Source organism: Grus americana, chromosome 5, assembly GCF_028858705.1.
Source record: "Grus americana isolate bGruAme1 chromosome 5, bGruAme1.mat, whole genome shotgun sequence".
Taxonomy (NCBI): Eukaryota; Metazoa; Chordata; class Aves; order Gruiformes; family Gruidae; genus Grus; species Grus americana.
This window is the reverse complement of record NC_072856.1, coordinates 57,679,513-57,700,756: the sequence shown is the minus strand read 5'-3', so window position 1 is coordinate 57,700,756 and position 21,244 is coordinate 57,679,513. Positions and strand designations below refer to the sequence as shown.

General features: G+C 40.1%; 1 protein-coding gene across 8 annotated transcripts in view; it reads left to right on the top strand.

Annotated features, from left to right (window-relative positions):
* BEGAIN (brain enriched guanylate kinase associated) overlaps positions 1 to 21,244 on the top strand; it is a 169,744-nt gene that overhangs the window by 73,391 nt on the left and 75,109 nt on the right. The gene's annotated exons all lie outside the window — the stretch shown is intronic.

The following is a 21,244-nucleotide window of genomic DNA, read 5'->3' as shown; positions in this document are numbered from 1 at the left end:
ATTAGTGATGTTCCTACCAGTTATCAGAAAACTTTGTGGGACCACTGGTTTTGGTTTTTCTTTAAATAGAATATTTTTTCTTGGTGTGCATTTTGGTCAGATTTAACTCTTCCTTTGGCAATGGCTGGCCCACAGGGGAGAGGAAGTGTGATGTAGACTGCTTAGAGAGGTTTTGAAATCTCCATCCTTGAAAATATTCAAAATTTGACTGGAGACGTCCCTAAGCATCCTGATCTGCTTTGAACAAGAAGTTGGATCACATGACCTCCAGAAGCACCTTCCAGCCTAATTTATTCTACAATTCTACATACCCCCACTCCAAGTCCTTTCTCTAGTGGGAATTCCCACTGGAGGGAATTGGAGTTTAAAGGGCAACATCTGTATTAACTGCAGATGTATTTAATTTCAGTAGTTTTTCTTTTACATGATTCAATTTAAGGACATAAGTATTTACCCCACTCCCCTGTGAAAGATGCCATCCAGCAGAGTAATTTCTAATAAACACCAAGCTCAATCAGTTATAATTATGTGTTTTTGTAACTATTTCATTTAAAGAAAAGCATTTACAGAAAAAGAGAAAGAGACAAAGGGTTTCTATCCAGAAATGACTCTGACAAACTTTCTAATGGAAAATAGGGAACTTAAGTTGTGGGCATCAGTAGGCAGACATGAACACACACTTCTCGCATGTTGATATAAATACCATATTTGTGCTTGTGGTCAGTTAGGTGACCAATTCCATGTCTGCGCACACCAGTGCTAGATTTCTGCGTATCCTTATGGTGTGCTGTTTTCCCTGATCATTGTAAAGACGAAGAGCCAAGAGTCTGACAATGGCAATGCAACTAGAGTCCTGTTGAAGTCAATAAAATTTAAGAATATAACTGAGAGCCAGGGTATGAACCTGATAAGTAAATACCAAAACACCTGTAGAAAAGTTTTGATCAGTCCAGACATCAGAATACAGGCTGTTTAACAAAAGCAATTATACAGATTTATAACACAATTGAATATTGTCTGTTTGGATGTATTCTGGCAAGAATCCTAACACTTCTATTGCACTCCTCACAGAACATCACAGTAACTGAAGAAGTTTGCAGGGAGAGCAAACCTGGTTTTGGGGAGTGGTTTGCTGGCCAAACCCACCATCCAGCCATTGTTCAGAGCAGAGTCAAAATAAAAAGCAGTGGAAAGGTCAGATGAATACTTGGGGCAACACCCTCTCATAGCAAGAGGTCTCAGCAAAGAAAGAACTCAGCTGTCTCTAAAAGAGTATTTGAAACTGGGATGAATTAAATGAAGGACAGGAATAGTCTCAGATGGCTCAGAAAAATCTTTTCCTGGACTGTAGGAAAACAAAGGGAAGGGGGCAAATGCATGTACATGTTATTTTGTCCATTTTATGCTAACTAATTAAAGGGTGATAAGTTTAGAAATACTTAGAGAAATCTTTATGAACCTTTTCTTGATCTAATACCTGTCCCTCAAAGAAAAACATCAAAAGAGTGCCCCTACAACTGCAGTTGTGGGAAAGAAGGTGCTTAAGTTAACTAGATGGAGTATAGGGGTCAGCATTTGTTCAGGATGAGATATATTATCTGATCCAATTTGAGGGCTGCTTTCTCATCTGGGGACTAGATCTGAGAGGCTATGGAGAAAATAGCAACAAACAGAGTAGAGAACAGATGACAGGAACAAACTTGGAGCCTCAAAGGGGCAGCTGCTTTGGCCAGCTTGGAGATCACCCTACTCTGACCATCTATACCAACCAAGGATGGGAAATGATCACAACAGTAAATGCCCAAGAAGCCTCTGAAAGTCAAAAGTTCCCCTTGCTCCTGCTCACCACAGTGCCTCACAAGAGCCCTCCTGTCCCATCCCTGACACCACCATCTCTCCTAGTCTGTTCCCAGCATGCTTCCCAGTCCCTAAGCAGACTCACTTCTTCAGGGATGCACTTACATGGGAGAAGATGAAACTCCATTTGAGAGCCACTGCCCCGGGGAAGTGCTTTTCCAGCTGCCAGAAAAGTACCGCTGCTGGGCACATTTGTTATATCACTGCTTGCAAAGAGCCGAGTAAGCCAGGCCCCACGTTTCCCGTGAACATGCACAAGTTCTTTCTCAGAGACTAAATGGAATAGACTTGAAGTCTCTTGTATAAAACACATCTCAGCCCATTACACACTGCTAAATACTCACTGAAATGGCAGCTTGTACTGAATGATTTTTATTGAATCTAATTACTCAACAGGAAGCACAGAGCATAATTAATCTTAGTGTGGAACTCCATTTTAACTTAGTTGATCTAGTACTTCAAAATAATGGGGATACTCTTTGATTAATTTTTGCTCTTTCATTTATGAAAGTGGATAGTCTGTATTTTCTCCAATTAGTTAAATAAACATCAAACACTTCTAAGCACCAAATCTGAAAATGTCTAAATGTTGCAGTAAAAGGTATGCTGCAAATACATAGAACAGCTACAGCTCAGAGCTAGGGAGAAAAAATAATTGATGTGTGGCACACCATTGTATGAAATTGGTTGGGTTTTTTTTTTTTTTTTGCTTTAAACCAAACAGTGGCATTCTTCATATTAACACTGACATCTTTTCCAATCACCTCCATCAGTACTGCTAAGGCACTGCCATTGCTACTAATAGCTGGAGGACAGTCATGTTTTACAACAGGGACATGAATGGTGTGGTTCCAGGCACAGTTTTTAAGTACCTGATGCTGCAAAATAAAACAACAATAAAAACCCACTACCAAGCTGTACACACCTACCCAGAACATATTATTACTTGTAGTACATGATGTTTCTTCAAGTTCAAGAATCCCTCAGAGCCCTTTGCTTTTATTCCATTACCCACATGTGCAGGTAAGAACCGTGCCAACTCAGGGCTATAAAGCAACCTGCACAAAGCAGAAAGTGATTAAACATACTGAACTGGATGCACTGTTCAATCAATAGGTCTTCCAATATCGTGTGATCAGCCTGTCCATCACTGTGTCTTCTCACCCTCTTCTCACTAAGTTTTTCAAATGAATTTCAGTTTGAGAAGCACCTATTTGGAAAGCCAGAGGCTTAATCTCTTTCTGAAAAGATCTTACAGTAACCCATATTTATTTAGTATTATGAGAAAAATCTTAAAAATCCCTGCTCCAGATCCCATAACCCCAGCCAGCATACCGCCTCCAAAGCGGCCCAAAAGAAGTTTGAATTTTGTTTACTCAAAATGCTGTTCACTCTGTGACTGCACAAAAACACTCTTTCCCCAACATGCAAAGTTGAACAACATTTCCAGTCTCTGAACACCCCAGTACTGGAATCAGCCTACAAGAGGAAAGAAGGTTACTTGATTGTAGCACTATAAAAACACTTGCCAGAGGACCAAGTGTGCTATTAAAAACAAGCCATAATGAAAAAATCAGAGAGCAGCCTGAAAAATAAAAAAAGAAAGAAATCACAGGCACCAATGGGAAGAAGAGTTGTGTCACTAAGTCCAGCAGTTATTTTGAACCTAGCCAGAATTTTGAACCTGCCCCAGAGGACTTGACCGCTGAAGGCAGAGAACTTAACACTTACAAAGAAGATCACAATACCAAAAATTTATTTGATATTATTTTGTGCAATTCATGAGAGTACATGAGAAGAGAAAAGCTTTTCCTTAGGACTGGAAGGGATTAAGTCACACAAAGTATCTGCAAGGTAAGAAAAAAAGTCTTAGACTCTCCTTACCAGCTCCCCAGCCAAGCTGTACTACTTGAATGAAAAAATAGTTGTAGCCTGTGCTACAAACACCACAGCAAAGTGTAAATCTTCCAGTGATTTGACATTTACAACACATGTTTCTGCCATAGAGCAGGCTTCTCTTGGAAGCACCTTAGCTTAAGTTAAGGGATGGATTCTTCTCTTCTGGGGGAGCACGCAGCCTTCTAACACAGGGAATACATTAGAGTTTAAGAGGAATGATTTCTGATGAAACCCTTTTCATTTCACTGCCACCTCCCCAGGCTTGCCTGCAAAGCACAGCAAACCCAGGGACACCTGGGGAAAGGGGCACATCAGCATTGCATGGAGAATTCAGGGGCAGGAAGGTCTTAGCTCCCACCCTGGCTCTGACCCCGAATCTCTTTGGCTCAATGCTCTCATTTTCACTGGGAGAGATGATGCATTTAAAAACCTCATTGCATTGTGACTGTGGTGATAAAGGCGCTCTGAAGTTGGGAGCAGTAAACAAACGTTTACACCGTTCATTTGGAGAACACGGCAAGCAGGGTGCCAACAGCAGCAATCAGCAAGCCCTCCTTAAAAAACTACCAAAATATCTGATCTTTACTGAAATTATGAAACTGCTTTAGCGATGACATCAAACATTCAGAGTTAAAATAGAAGAGATCAGTCTTCAAGATAGACACAGAGCAAAAGTGCTCTTCACCTCACACAACTCTTGGTCAGGCCCTTCCCCCCAGTGCCCTGTCCAACCTGCTCAGTCCCCTCTAACCTCACCCCACGAGGTGTTAGGGTGCTCTTGCAGGTTGTCCTTACATTTTCCTCAGCTGGATTTCTGTGATTCCTTTTTCACAGAACCAAATCTCACAAAATCAGTGGACATAACAGACTTAAGCCAACACTAGCAGGAGGACAAAGGAGAAAAGGTCAGTCTCCACATTCACCAAACACCTCAACTACATGGAGGTTCCTTGTTAAGCTTCACTTATTCCCAAAAATATTTTTTTCTGGCTGCCTCTCCTCTCCCCGCCTCCCCTCCCCCCTGCAAATCTTGATCTTTACCAGTAGACAAAAGATATGACCAAGCAGAGAGGGAGATGAATGCTTTAAGTTACAGGGCAGGACAGGTATAAAAAGAAACGAGCATGAACTGAGCAGGCATACAATTAGTCTTGCAGTTGAAAGACTATTTCCAACCATAAAAATGGGGCTAAAGATTAAAACTAAATTAATTTTAAGAAAAATCCTGATCAGTTGATTAAATGGATTATAAAACATGAAGCAGGGAGCACGTGCCTTTGGCCCAAAGTACTTAGTCTTGTATTACTATAAAATTTGTGAAGTGTTCTTTAACTGTTTCTTTGTGCCTTGTTTTCTGTTTAGATTGTCTGTGAGATTTGATTACGTGGGAAGCTGAAGGAAGAGAAAGAGGGATATAAGGTGCAGTGGCTTAAACAGTGTTGGATGTCAGATAATCTAGCACAGAGGGAGATAGACTACATAGCCCACAATCTATTCACATTACACGATAAAAGGCAGATCTGATACACCTTCAAGCACAATCTTTCTTTACCCTGAACAATAAGGGAGAGGGAGATTAGGGCAATAAACTGTTTACCTCTAGCATTGGTAGCAGTACCCAAGTAATTCACTATTGAGCATCCATTACACATCTACTGCTGTCCCTCATTCATGTAAAATAACGTGTCAGAAAAGCACTCACGATTTGAGGTCCTAATATTTGCCTTCCTTGCATTAGTTTCGGAATTTCAAAACCTTACGTTTATCAAGATGATGGAGATTGGAAAAAAGAAACACCTCTCTTGCACTCTGCAAATACTGCCTGTGATATTTTACGTAGTTTGTGAAATAAAGGAATGAAGCATGTTCTGCTATACTATCATACAGAAACAGCCATAATTTACCCATTAGCGACCATAAACTACTACTATGTTTGAAAAGTAGGGAACACATCATGCTGTATTCATTCTTAATAGCAGCAATGTACTCATTCACTGCCCAATACAGCAGTGCTAATTTGGCCCAAAGACCGTGTTCGCAGCCTGTTCACTATAGTGCATATCTGAAAGCATTTCATTTAGCTCGTTTAGCATTTGCATACACCCAAAGTGCTTCAGGGCCACAGCAGAGAAACATCAACACTGCATCTATCTTGTTAAATACAGAGGTTTCCTCACTGACTGTGTGACACAAACATAGCTTCCATGAAGAGTAAAAAGAGTACATAAATTGGGAAATAAGAAGTCTAGCAAAGGACATTACTTGATTAAAACCTTTGTGTCTGACACCACAAGAAAAGTATTTTCTATCTGCCATCAACATCTCAGTACCAAAAGCACAGATTTTACTCAAGGTTCCGCACATGGCCCTAACCTTAAATATCCAAATTCAATTGCAACTTTTCATCTAGATTAGCATACTGGAATGTTTCATAACGATGCCTCTCTGTAGAGTTATTGTTCCAAGAGTACTTAAAATATCTCTACCTCAGATTTTTCTAAGTACTGCCAGTCACACTAAATAAACAGGATGAGGAACAAAACCTAAAGCCATAACATGATCCTGATTTTTAAGACAGCATGAAATATCATGAGCCAAAAGCTTGCATGGTACAAGTTACTGTAGGTTCAATAACATCAGTCCTGTGAGCTGAGGGTTCAGCCTAAGGTTTCTCTGCAGGGGACCTTGGGTTTAGATTTTACTGGTTGCATCAGGCTCCACAAGGGTAGAGGTCTCTCCTTTAGGAGGGACGGAGTGACTGACAGTGACACTTACTGCTCCTTTCCCCCATTGCAGAGGGCAGCTGAGGCTACAGCAAACAAACACCTCAGCTGTAGCATGCAAGGAGGCACAAATACTTAGCAAATTGTTGGAGAAAGGAGTGCATGCTCTTTTTCTGTCTCCATACCTTGTCTCCCATCCTTTAACCTTTCTGCTTCAGTCCAGGCTCTCCAAATGGGGATTCCTCAGACCTTTCTCCATCACAGTTCATCTGAAGCAGCACAGATGTAGGCTGCTGATAGCCTTCTCAGGAGCTGTGTGTCAGGCATCTCTTTCTGCAGTCTTCCCAAGTCCCAGTGGTATCTCTCAAGAACTTTTCAGACAGTCTTCAGCAAATGCTAGAGGGAGGCAATGCTGGGAGTGAGCATCCTTCCCTTGAGATCAGTTCCTACAGCCCACCTGCACCAGCTAATCTGCAGGTCAAAGCCTCCCAGCAAAGCACTCCTACGACCCATTGCTTCCACCAGAGGTCTGATGATTCAGAGGCCACATGTGCTGCTGAGAGCATAACCCAACATGCTCAGCCTTTGTGCTACCTCTCCAGCACTTGTGGTGGTTCACCTGCCTGCTCCTTATAAGTCTTTAGTGGGGCTACCCATGTGTTTCCACCTTCTCAATTATTGGGACTGTCAATTTTAACTAAAAGCTGTTATATTTCATATTTATACTTAAATTCAATTTAAAAAGAAGAGAACAAGTTTTTCAGTATCTATTATTCCGGGCTGAAGTAGACACACTAATTTTAGAGTACATCATTTCCATTTACACATAAGAAAGGTTTGTTTATTCATTCATGTGGTGTTTGACATACATTAGCAGGCCTGAACAGAATGATGGCTATAAAATAAGAAAAAATAATTTCAACACCATCAAGTGGGCTCGATAAATCCAGACAACTGCATTTTCCTTGCATCTACCTTGCCTGTTTCATTTTTATTACTCATTTACCTTGTCAGGTCCAAATGAACAGAAAAGTGTTGGGATACATACAAAAAATGGCTGCCTACCATAAAAGAATGAACCTTTTATTTACAGAACTCTAGAGACACCTCAGCTTATTTTAAATCTCTTTTTTTTCTGACTTGTACTACCATCATTCAATCCAATTTGAAGGAGGGAAATGGAAATGGAACATATTGTTAATCGTAATCAGATTGACATCAGCTTGCTAAGAATTCCTTCAGCAAATTACTATCCTCTAAAAAAATGCAGAGTTGGAAAGAACCTGAGCTTGAACATCAGTGAGGTGAAGATAGAAAAATATATTAATACTTTTACCCCACCCATAGGAGTTAATCAGAGAGCAAGACTGGTCTGAGATGAAAGGTCATTTCACACCAGGATGTAAAAACCTTATCAATGGAAATAAATTTTTTATTTTCCATAACACTTGATGAAGTATTTGCCTTCAATTGAAATGGTGACACAACTTTCTACAAGGTGTGTAAAATCCACATTTATTTTAGTGAGCTATTACTACTGGTACTCAATGTACTAATTCTTTTTAACTCATACTATAAACCAGAAATGTGCACAGTTAACTGAACACATCACTAGCTAATGTTAAAGTTTTCCTTTTTCTCCCTCAGTTTCCCATTTCTGTAGCCTTATCTCAGTCTAATTGTCCAAGACAAATGGTTTAGTTGAAATGTTTCTGAAATATGTTGAGAAAGAAAAGCAATGAAAAGGGGGCAAATATCAGGGCATTCTAATATGTGGGTTTCTTTTACTAACTCTGGTCTGATTAACATGAGGTGATAGAGCTGATCATCTACCTGGATTAGTCTTCAGGACTCAGAAAGTAGTAGCTCATGGCTCTGCCAGGGTATAGATACATAATCTATTGGTAGACAATCACCTAAAGAGCATAAAGGTTTTGTCATATCATGAGATACAAGTGTTAAGCGTTAACTTTGGCCACAGGTATGGCCAGAGAACTCACAAGAAATCAAAGAAGAAACTCAAATCCAAATTCCTGCTGGATCTTCAACATTAACTTCACCAGGGCAGGAATTCATCCTAAAGTGTCAAAATGTGCCTTTAAGACACATCCTATGAAAAAGGAATTGTGGAGATTCGTTGCTAGATTCCCATGGAGCTCTCCCAGATGTTGGTCAGTGATGCAGGCAGAGGACATGGCTGGGCCCATACCCTTCCGCCCTCTTGCTGTCCAGTTAACACATCTGTATTCCCTGCCATGTAGAAACTGCCATTCCTGTTGCACTTCAACACAGCAAGGGAGAAAGAGAGTAGGATTTTGCATTCCCCTTCCATTTTGTTCATTTGAGGGTCCATAGGGAACAGAGGAACTCTAAGTCTTATCAGAAAAAGGCCAAGAAATACAGCTAGTGAGTGTGCCTCAGCCCTCCTGCCAAGATGTCTGGAGCTGTTAAAAGTAGATTACATGAAAACAAGACAGGAACAAGACACTGGGCGTTAGACCATGAAAGGATGTCACTTCTCAGCAAAGAGGTAGTTGCCAGTAGGAAGTTCAGAGATGATGCTGAAATACACTTTGCAAAGGAGGAAGGGAGTCAGGAAGAAAAAATTCGGTCAGAACAAGCTCTAAAGACCTTAACTGGATACTCCTGTGAGTATTCAAGAAAATTGCTCATCTAAAGGTATAAAACAGCTGCCAGGATCAAGCTTAAGCTTTCTAGTAGCAATGGAAGAGTACAGCTTCTTTCCAAAAGAAGATGGATAGATTGAGAGAAAGTGATTAGCCGCTGCTGAAATAGCTAACAAAATCCACTTTTTAGCTGTGCTCAGAAACAGAGAAAAAGATACTGTAAAAAAATTCTGAATTCTAATACCAAGAGCTCAGATGTTCAGAGTTGCAATGGTGCAGTGGTTAGCAGTGAGTCAGAACAGCCTCTGGTGATAGTCAAGGTTGTCACCCTTCCTGCAGAATAGCTACTGCTCAGGCACAACAGAAATTTCAGTCCGTTCTGTGATCTTGTGCTGCAGGTAGCTCTTCAGCTCCTGAAATTCTCTTTCTATAAAGCACAGAGAACATGTCACAGCAAAAAGAAAACCCAAACTGTTCTGAATTAACTATCTGGTAACTGAGGACTTACTGTTTTCACATCTGAGCTACCTTAAACATGGCCATAGGGCCATTTAGCCTATTTAGAGCTTCTTTCTCCCACAAACACTTCTCTCTCATCTCTCACATTCCCAGGGGTCCCTTGCAGATTATAACATTATTAAGTAGTCACCAGCTTCTGCAAATACCACTTAGGTCATTGTCACCTAATTGGGGTGGGGGAGGACTGCTTACCTGCTAATCAAGTGCTACCCAATTCCTGTCCTTTTCATTAGCTGAGTTGTGGTGTCTGTTTATCATGCATGATGCTTTCCCCAGCTCAGAAGTCAAACAAAAGAGTTCTTTTACCCAGAGACAACCATTTGATCTACCCTGGTTTAATCCAACACTTTCTATGCTTGTAGGAGCCAAGAGGCTGCAGCTCTGGTCTGGAACTGGCAGGAGCCTGAAGCTGGTATTTTACGAAGAGACAAAACCCGTTACTCAGCTACCAAGCAGTAGCACGTTTCTGGCAAAAGAGATACCTTTTAGCAGGGGCCATGGGAAAGTTAGAGGAACCAGAATTACACGAGAGTGAAGGGAGCACAGTCTGGTGTTAACAGTCACACTTGGCCTCTGCATCCCTAATATATTTGATTATATGGGCTACATGATACTTTTCCACCTCCTCCAGGACTGACTCAGAGCCTTAGCAGACATTAGGGCGTATTACAATGCTATCCTCTGGCTGAGATGGGAATTTAATTCTAATTGCTTTTGGTCAGTAAAACTTGCAAAAGTAGGAACCAGATTTCCACATGTTTTGGTCCCACTATCGTACTGGAAATTCTGGCTTCCTGTACATGTTTTTGTTTTGTTTGACAGGATCAGCTACCAGATCAGACCTTCTGGTTTCCATGTTTGTACTGTAACAAGTTAACACTGTTACAAACCTCAGGCCCAATTAGCCATCAGTTGCACTTGGCAGCCAAATCGAAAAGAATGTATTAAAATTTCAATTATTTGCACAGCCTAGTTAGCATTAGCATACTGCATCTAAAATCATGCATGCTTGGTCTTCTGGTATCTGGGCCAAATCATCTCCTGGGCACAAAATACAGGCATTGTGTTACCTCAAGAAGAGATCCCTGGGTCCAAAGGGGACTTTCAGACCACTTGAATAAGGAGCCCTGAGCCCTTAAACAGCTGAAGAAAGAGAGAAATACCATATAGTCAAGGAAACGAGCTACAGAACCTTTTTTTTTCTTCTTCTTATTTCTTTCTTGCTGGCTTCATGGCTTTGTATTACTCGTTATCCAGTGCCAGGTTTCAATGGAAGGCGTGGAAATCTGTGCTGATAGCCATCTAGCAATGGTATACCCTGAGAAAAATAGAAGCAGGACTGCGGTGTCTCAAATTGAAACAAATCAGTGCTCCGGGCTCAAACCACCAAAAGTGTGTGATATATACCATCACCACTGGGTTCTTAAAAAATGAGATCACAGCTGGGGTCTGTGCTAACTCTGTAGTGCCTGTCCCTATAGGTTAGGTGGATTTGAAGCACTGTGAATGGGTCAAGATTCTCCAGGGACCTGTATGTCTTGCCTCGCAGAGGAATCACAGCAGTGCTGGGAAGCCTGGCCGCTTGGCCCCAAGCACCTTGGTGTCTGTCCAACCTCCCAGGGCACCCCAGAATCCCAAATGTAGGTGTCTGTGAGGCTGGTTAGAGAGAATAACCTTTCTGTATTCACGTCTTGAAAGCACAACCTGCACTTCTGCCAAGTACTACTTCAGAGCCTGTCTCACCTTTAACCCTTAATGGCCGTCCTTTGAGGGGTGTATTGCCTGCCATTGAATTCTCACCATCCTGCATTTATATCTCCCTAGTTTTAAAAGTATCCATTAGTTTTCTGTTACCATAGTTAGACATTGTCTATACTGAATAAAGCAGTCTCATGCCCGTGACTCACTGATGTACATCTGGATGAAGATTGAGTCTGTTTTCTGCAACACATCCAGTTCTGGCAAAAGAGAGTACGAAGAAGTAACAGGAGTTAGCCAAGCAGTAATAAGACTCACCTGAACGTATACGTTTTTTAATTGCTGAATGAGACATGTTCCACAACAGCTAATATTTCTTTAAGGAGATAATTCATTCCATTCATAATAGATTTAATTGTGCTCTGATTGCTCACACCTGGCGATTTTGTTTTGCAGTGCCTTTTTTTCCCCCCCAAAGCACTTTTAAAGCACAGAATGGGCCTTGCGCCAGGTATAGTATATGATTCAAGCCCTGAAATAAATGGAATGGGATTTGCAGAGCCAGCTCTAGACATAGACAAAGTATGCAGTTGCTGGGGCAGCTGCCTGCTTTGCCTCTGCCAGAGACCTGCCTTTGTTACTGCCAAGGGAAAGGATGCTGTGAGCAGGCTGAAAACTCTTGCTCATCCCTCTTGCAGAAGCAGCAGTCACGGCCCCTTGCTCTGGCACAAGCAGGAGCACCACATCCGCTTCTTCATCCCAGCGGTGCCCTCTCCCCTGGCAGCGCTCATCCAGGGGGAGGTGGAATTCTGCATTATCTTTACCTCTGAGCCTGTGTTATTCTGAATTCAACCTTTTCATTGATATTTGTCTGGTTTAAAAAGATATTCAGGATAACAAAATAATTTTCAAATCTTCCCATTAGGTAACCTGAAATTTAACCCCAAACAAATCTGAGAGTATTAGGAAGTTTTTAATACATCTCAGGGACTGCCATCCCTCACATAATGTTCTTGCTATCTTGTTTCTTGATTTCTCAAAAGACTCGCCATTCAAGTGACACCACCTGAATCTTCCTGTCATTTTCTCTTTACTATATTGCTTGAAGTCCCATCCTGAGATAAGGATTCATTACACTGCATGCTGTTCTCCCAAAATCCTAAAAGATTTCCCCTCCTTCAATGAACTGATACTTTAAATGGATGAGAAGGGAAAAGGGCAGGAGAGCAAGTCGAGTGACAGAGAAGTGAACTGATTTTCTCTACATTGGGAGCCATATTGTTTATTTGACACACCCAAGAGTCCGATGTAACAGTGCCTGGCATAGATAAGTGTCTTCAAAATGAATGTAGTGTATCCTAAGACAATAGAAAATCTGTCCTTTATAATGGAAGACACATAAAACTAGAAAGAATCAATTTCAAATAGCCCCACAGAGTGCAGGATGGACTGAGAGTACCTGCATGGATATACAAGGGATAAACTGCATTCCAACCAACCCAGGCAATTCCACTAAATTATTTCATCACAGGTACAGTCAGTGATGAATAACTTCTTCACTAAGAGCAGAATTTAGCAAAAATAATCTAAATCTGTGGTGGCAGGAAGGAGAGGAGGACTCAACTGGGTTTCTGAGCAGACAGAAAAACAATTTCTGAACTGAAATCTAGTCTCTGGTTTTTTTAATTAATTCCTTCTTCTACCCTACCAAACTATAACACGAAAATAGCTCAGATTATACTCTAGGGCAGTTGTTTACATGCATATTTACCAATTCTCCAGTGAGCACATTTCTGAAGTAGATCACTCAGTGCTTAATTTTCTGAGCAAAAGAAACATAAAAATCTATCCACAGTGAAAGCACCCATTCTCTTCAGGGGTAAAAGATAAGGGTTATATAGACAAGCCAGAACGAAATCTGAAGAGATGTAAAATAGTCATAATTTCTATTGATTTTAAGCTGCCTGGAAGTATCCCCGGGGAAAGTTTCTCTAGATATTATCTCTGTAATCATAGTATTCTCAATAGAAAATACAACTGCTCTGTTGCAGTGCATTTGTATTGTAAACACGTGGAAGTGTAGGACTCATAAATGGATTGCTAGCAGAGATGAAGTGACAAATTTTTTAGCCACACCAGGCTGAGAAGGGTAGGACTTTTGACACTGGCTTTCTCAATGATATTTCTTCGATTTCTGACTCCTGTCATTGGCAGCACTGAGCTGGTGCTTAGTTCTGTTCACCCACAAGTACCAATTTACTTGAATGTCACTGAACACTGAAGGGAGGAAGATTTGGAAGGGCTGAGATCCATTGTTAGAATAAATTTATTGACAATAGCCTTTTTGTGAAAAAGCAGTTTAGGAAAAAAAGACATTTAGGAACCTGGACATTTTGGAACAGTTATCTGAGGTTACAGCAACCAGATACTCCATCTTCTATGTGGTTTTCTATCTACTACTCTTATTGGAAGGCTGTTCCAGAATCATTTGTTCCATCATTAAAAGTCTTCTAATTTCCAGAAGAAAATGTAATCATGATCAGTTCTGTTCACTTTCTTCTTAAGGCATTACTTTTCTTTAGAAGAAATAATTTTCCCCTCCTTCCTATTATGTTTTAAATGGCAGCCACATCCCCACTCAGTCTTTCTTTTCTTGGACTGATGTAGACCAGCCCAGCTTTTGAGGTTGTTTTCTAAGATGCCTCTTAAGACTTAGAAAAAGCCTTTTCAGTGCATCTCTTTGAGACTGAATCCCTCTTTTGAAAATGGGTGGCTGGGATTCTGCACAGCATTCCCAGAGAGGCAGCACTGCCCTTTCCCCAGCATGCCAGCACTTCCCTCTCTTGCTGAAACACCTCACGTGATAGTTTACTGGAGATGCTTAGAAAACAGATCTGTAGCTTATGTATTCAGTGAGTAAATGAAAGTTATTGAGCTATCAGATATAATTTAGGATATCTCTTTGGGGTGAAAGGAGTATATTTCAGTTTTAAATGTTAGCTTTATTCTACTTACCATGTAAAACAAGTGTCATTTTAAAGGGATGTCTTGTAATTATTGGTTCTTTCAGATTCTCTGGAGGCACCGGGCATGGATTGCTGGAACTGTGCAAGCACAGACAAGTCTTTGCACAAAAAAGCTGCTATTCTCAGTAAACTTAATCCTACTCTATATTCAGTATGATTTTATTCACACATTCACATGCCTACTTAAAAACATAATAGCAGATTTTGGAAAAGGTATGAAATATAAATACAAGCACAGCTTATGTCTGCAGTAAATACATCCATATATTTAGAAAAGTCCTCTTACATAGTCCATTCCTAGATGACAAAATGAGTCAGTGATTATCCAAAGCTCCCAAACTTAGAGTCTTCAAGGAAGAGTGTGGGAAAATGAGAAAAAGGGAGAATTACACCTGCTATAAAGGACTTAGAAGGTTGCTTTTAGTATACGGCTAATTTATGCAGCTGATACCTTAAGAATCCTAATATTCCATATTAGTAAACCAAAAGATTTTTCCAAATATTTCTCATTAAGATTGATGAAAATTCACTTCTAGACATAGAAGTCTTCTTGGCCTGATACTTACTGCCATAATGTTCTCCATGTTGAAACAAAGCTTTGTCAAGTGGGCTCAGAGAGGACAGCTGGAGCTGGATAAAGATTGCCTGAAGTCAAACCATAATAAAGGACAAAAAATGGATCTGCTGCTGGGACACTGGAGCAAAGCATTTGTGATAGAGAAAAAGTAGGGGGGGTAATGATTCAAGATGGCCTAATTACATTAGAAACAACACTTATTCAGCAAGGTGAAGGAAAGAGCCCAAGGGAAATGGAGGAAAGGACAGCCCTTAAGTCAGTCTGATATTTGTTCTTCTGCATGCAGAAAACCATTCCTCATGAAAAATGGGTTCTGCTGTCATACAAAAACTCATCATCAAAACAAATGCCTCAGAAAAGCTGTTGGATATTATCATTCACAGCAGTGGAGAGCCGTTACTAATACTGAAACTTCATGAAGGGAAAATATGTAGCAACATATAAAACATATAAGCAAGTATAGTTCCAGTGGGAAACGTCTACAGACAACAGGTATATTTCGGCACCTATACAACGTGCTTATGGCTATTGTTTCCCACAAGAATGCATTTAAGCAGTATGCAAACTATCAGCTGTCATTAAATTATATTGCAAAGATGATCTGTAACCCTGAGAAGTGTGACTGGTTTTATTCTATAGCAATAGTTTATAAGCTGCAAGACAGTAAAGCTAGCTAATGCTTTTCACACTATGCAGATGATCAGTTTCCCAAGCAGGAGACTCAAAATGAAATATTATTAAGATTTATGATTATTTCCATGCAGATACTGAATGACTAATTCCTATCATATTTTTCTATAGTTGCAGAAGGGAGTGTTTCTGCACCTGTTTCTCTTTCCCCAAATCTAATCATCAGTAAAATTGTACTCAGCCAGCTGTTAAATTTCAGATCAGTTAGTATATTTCATGCATTTAAAGACTGACAAAATATGAAGTCATATAGCCACAATAAAATCATAGAATCATGATGCCGCAGTAATACCGAGAAGTGATCACTGAGTTTGCAAAGCTTCACACAGTCTTGGATTTTGTTGTAATACCTAACTAGATTCAAGCTAATGGTGGATGTTCATATGCAAACTAGAGTATCCAGTTAATGTCATAAAGTTGAAAAAGTTTGGAAAAACATGGACTGTTTCCAGGGATCCTTTTGAGAGCTTAAACCAGATTCTAATTGTTAGAAATTTATGTAAAACTGATTAGCTCATGGCATCTTCTGTGGCATTATTCACAAAAGGCATGGCATCCAAGTGTTTTAAGAAAAGAAAGCTCATTAGTTCATTAGTCATAAATCCTTACATTTTGTCGGTACACCTGTATTGAACCAACTACCTTGTGTCTGAATGAAACATAATTTGTGTTTTGGCTACACACGTATATGAAAACATAAAATCAAATATTGCAAGTAGCTCCAAACCTACCACAAGTGCTCATTCAACATGCCTAATGCAGCTGTAATTATTCATTCACTTTATAGTCTGAGCATGGAAGTTTAACTTTAAGGCTTTATATACTATTTATCCCATACATTTTCTGAAAATAGTGGATTTAAAGTACGTACATACACATATGTGTGTGTGCATAAACATACACATTTACTCCACAAAAGCCTGCCCACATGGTTTGATAAATGTAGATAGATAAATAGCTAGGTAAGCTAGATACAACAACCCGGTAGCACTGATTGTTGAGGTCACCCAAAATTTTTATGCCATATTTTTATGTTAAAATGCCTTAGACATTTCTGAAAATATAACTAAGGAAAAAAATCTGGGTTTACTCATAACAAAAAATAGCTAATGATTTTTTTGTTTCATTAAGAAGTCCTCAACCTGCCTGCTTTGGAGCTGGGACCTAAAATCATAGAATAGAATCATAGAATCATAGAATGGTTTGGGTTGGAAGGGACCTTAAAACCATCTAGTTCCAACCCCCCCACACACACCCTCCACTAGACCAGGTTGCCCAAAGCCCCATCCAACCTGGCCTTGAACACTTCCAGGGAGGGGGCATCCTGTTCCAGTGCCTCACCACCCTCACAGTGGAGAATGTCTTCCTTCTATCTAATCTAAATCCACCTCTTCTAGTTTAATGGTTACCCCTTGTCCTATCACTTCATGCCGTTGTAAACAGTCCCTCTCCAGCTTTCCTGCAGGCCCCTTCAGGTACTGAAAGGCTGCTATAAGGTCTTCCCAAAGCCTTCTCTTCTCCAGGCTGAACAACCCCAGTTCTCTCAGCCTGTCTTTGTAGGAGAGGTACTTCAAGGAGCCTTCCAGAGTGTCAAGAATTCACGCTATAACGTTTTTATAAACATTCCAAGTTGAACACTTTAAAAGCATCTGGAAAAAGAAGATCATACCTGGTCAACAGAGACATATTAGCTTGGCAACTAAATCTCACATTGTTTCAATCTCAAGTGTTCTTGATCCCAGAGTTTCAAGACTGAACAAGACTTCCTCTCTAACTGTTCCTGGCAGATGAAGCTTGCTGTAGCGCCTGGTTTCTCAAGAGGGGACATGGAACTGGTCTTTCCGCTTCAGCATTGCAGCAACTGATGACCAAGACAAGCCAGTGGCCATACCAGAAAAAATTAGATGGGAATTGCACAGATGGGCAAAGTTGTAGGTGAAGAGAAGCCATGGCAGGAGCTTGTTAGGAGAGTGGGGCAAAAAAGACAAGAAATGGCATGAGAAAAAAGAGTGGATTTTTGTGCCTGATCAGAAAGATACTGAGAGGTGCCCAACCCGGCTGGCCTTTTGCCAGTGAAACACCATCTCCTAAAATGTGTTAAACTGAGCTGGCAGGGCAACATCTGTGTATTCCTATGCTGACAGAAAATAGGTATTAACTTGGCTGATGACAAGTGTTCTCATCTTCCACCCTTTTCTGCTCGATAGACATTCCTGGCCTCCTTATATTCCCAGGTACTCTGTTAGTATCTGTGTCCGCACTGTGGAGCTACTGGTCCAGTCCCTGCAGATTACCCCAACTAGAGGGATGCACGGTTCCATAGGACCCTGGTTTTCAATTAGGGAATTATATTTAAAATATTAATTAAGATATATTGTTGCAGTCCTTGAAGCAGTTTTACATTATTTAATGCTGTGGTCATAGGTAGTTCTGGGTAATGCCAGGAATAGAACTGCCACCCCCTCACAGAAAATGCATTGTTTGACATTTTTATTAGCTCCAGCCTTTGTTCCATGGAGATGACAGCCAGTTACCTACATTGGCATGACTGGTAGGAAAGTAGGTAGCAAGCACAGCTGACAGCATCTTGTAAATCTATGATGCTAAATCAGCATCACTGCCATGTGCCTCTTCAATGAGGACGGGATGTGGGGGTAGAGTCGTGACAGTATGTTCCAAGGTGTCCCTGAGGTTCTTCCAGCTTGCTCTGTCAATGTTTCATCTGGGGTTATCAGTGTTTATAAAAGCATGCCCTTAAAATAGCTGCATGCTGTTAATAGAAGCAAAAATAGTGGTTCTTGCACTTAACTTCTTCATACTGGAGTAAAATAGGGCTAAATTGGGCAAGTACAGAAATCATAATAGCACAACCCAGTTTAACGGTGACTTTCAAATCCTCTTCAAGTCTTAAAGAGCACTGAGTTTAAGCTAAAATCAGATCAGGACACATTCTTTCCTGCTCTACAGAAAATCCTTCTCCCTTTAGCAGATGCAAGATTTGGGGTGGCTTTTGCTTAGAGACTGCTACAGTCTATTCACTAAGTCTTCCACTCACAAATGGAGCAACCATGAAATTCTCCAACTTCTGAAAAACACATTATTTCACAAAAATCATTCAGATTTGCATTGGCGTTTATAAAATAACCATGTATATTCTAGCATAAAAAGAGCAGCATTTTTGAAGAGTAGCATGCAAACCAGGGATCTTTATACCTATCAGAAGCTAAAAATTTTACTCACCTATGAAATATGGAGAGGGGAGCGTAAGGGGCATTTTGTTTACTTTTCTCATGACATTATTTCTTAAACAGACAAAGCAGTCTGTGTGAGTCTACTCCAGGCATGGTGGATCAATCACCATCTGCCACCAAAACTGATGAACTGTTAGTTGTTCTTCTCTAGGCAGTGAAATAAAGTGTTGATCATGTTTCACTGAGAAATCCACCTCTTTTTTTTTTTTTTTTCAGATTGGCTATAGGTCTGTAAGTATCTTCCGTGAATATTGTCAGATGAGCCACAGACAATATTTGAAGTAACATACTGCATGTTCTAGGACAAGACAAGGAAACACAGGCTATTACAACAATATACCCAAATTCGAACCTCACTTGACACTGGAGTCGATCTCAATCACATCAGTGAGGGATAAGGGAAGCTCTGTAGAAAGAAGAGGAAAATAAGTTAGTCATGCTATGGCATAATAAAAAGTCATCTTAAAATCTGATAATCTGAAATACTTTATCATCAGGTTTTTGGGACTGATATTTTTCCTGTAGTACACTACTATTTGTATACTGTGACTCTACAATATTCTTTTTAAATAGGCTTGTTTATTATTTTCAATATTTACAAATTTCTTACAACTGTTGTTTCAGAAAGGAAACAACACAGTGACAGAACTAGGAGCATTTTCCGTTTTGTTTCCTTTAAAATGCACAGTTGCTTTAGACAAAAATGTGGGTAAGTTTTGCTGATTTATGATTTGCCAATGAAAAAAACAATATCCCATGTAAATTGCAGAAAATGACAAATTAATTTTTGTGTTTGTATATCAGGCAAATAAATAAATCTTACAGTTACTAATTATTTTTCAACCTTGCACATGAGAATGTGATTAGACTGACTACAACTGACACTGATTATCTGAGACAGGATGTTATTAAATCCCTTTGGGGAGCTTTTGAAAGACCCAGCACACTTAGAGCAGAGAGCTTTTCTCTGCATTAGCTCATTTATGGAGCAATTACATGGGACTTACTACTGTAAAATGTCAGGAAAAACACTGAGCAAATAGCTAAAGTAGAATTCACACCCCTCCCCTCTCTGTCAAAACATCTCACAACCTCATAGCCTTAAAATGTTTTGTCAAGATTACCTATAGCAAAGCTATTTGCTACATATGAGTAAAAGGTATGAGATAGGTTAGATTAAGACTACATGGAAGAGAGCTGATAATGGATCTGAAGACAGCAGCGATTTCTCCCTGCTCAAATGGCTTCTTTGCTCCAAGACCCCCAATTTAATTAATTTTGTGGGCCTGAAAAGCCCAATGTCTTCATTTCATCCATCTCAGAATTTGCAGGGTTTCTTATTTTGTTAGAAAATTACTATGGAGGACTTCTCAGTGAAGTGCAGGAAAATATGCGAAATGCACTGGTTTGAAAAATCTCCACTTCTTCTGGAAAAATCTGTGGCTGAATTCACTGGGTTTTTGGTTTTTTTTTTTTTCAAAATTAAGATTTCAAAGACCTGGTTTTTAGGAGCAGTTTACAATTTTGTACCTAAAAGTATGCAGATGCAAAATGGAGAGCCAGGTAGAGACCATTCAAATCTGTATTCCTACAGTGGCCTGTTTTCCTGACACTCATAGTTGAGAATGAAAATACATAATGAAGTACCGCAGAACTGGTATGTATTAAACAAGTAGACACCTATTGATTATGAGATTTGCAGTTTGAGAACATCAGAAAAGCTGTGAGATACATAATCCAAAGTAATACTGATAGTTCACCGAAGAACCGACAATACCGAGGTATTACAGATTGCAAAGATTTATTCTCACCTCCACATTGATTTTAAAGCTAATATTGCAGTAAATTCATGTGGTGACAACACCTAAAGCTCAGGCCATCTCATTTTTTCTGTCGTCCCTGGCTGTCTTCACATACTTAATCCAAGTCTGGTATGGAAGAAGTTAAAAGATACTTAAACGTTCCTTCCTTATTCAACTCAGTAGTACAACTAGAGTAAGGTAATGGAATTCACTTAGTGCTTTTCTTCAGAGTGTCTTAAAGAGCATCGTCTTGCTGCCGGTAGTTCTTGACATGAAGCTGATCCCAGGGTGGACTTACAGTGGTGGCAAGAGACTCAGCAGAGTTCTCCTTTCCCATAGACACTGAGATTCTCTGCTGCTCTCTGTAGCACAGTTACTGCTCCTGAAATGTATCCTGTACGTAAGGATGTGTTCACGGTCCAGAAGGTCCCTACTTTGCAGTATGCCCACTGGCAATTGATGGTGAATACTAGAAGGTAGGATTTTCTGCGTGTGTTGTGATCACTGACCACAGGGAAAGCTTATGCAAAAATTCTGGTTCATAAATATGAATATGCCTGCATGAGGAAAAACTG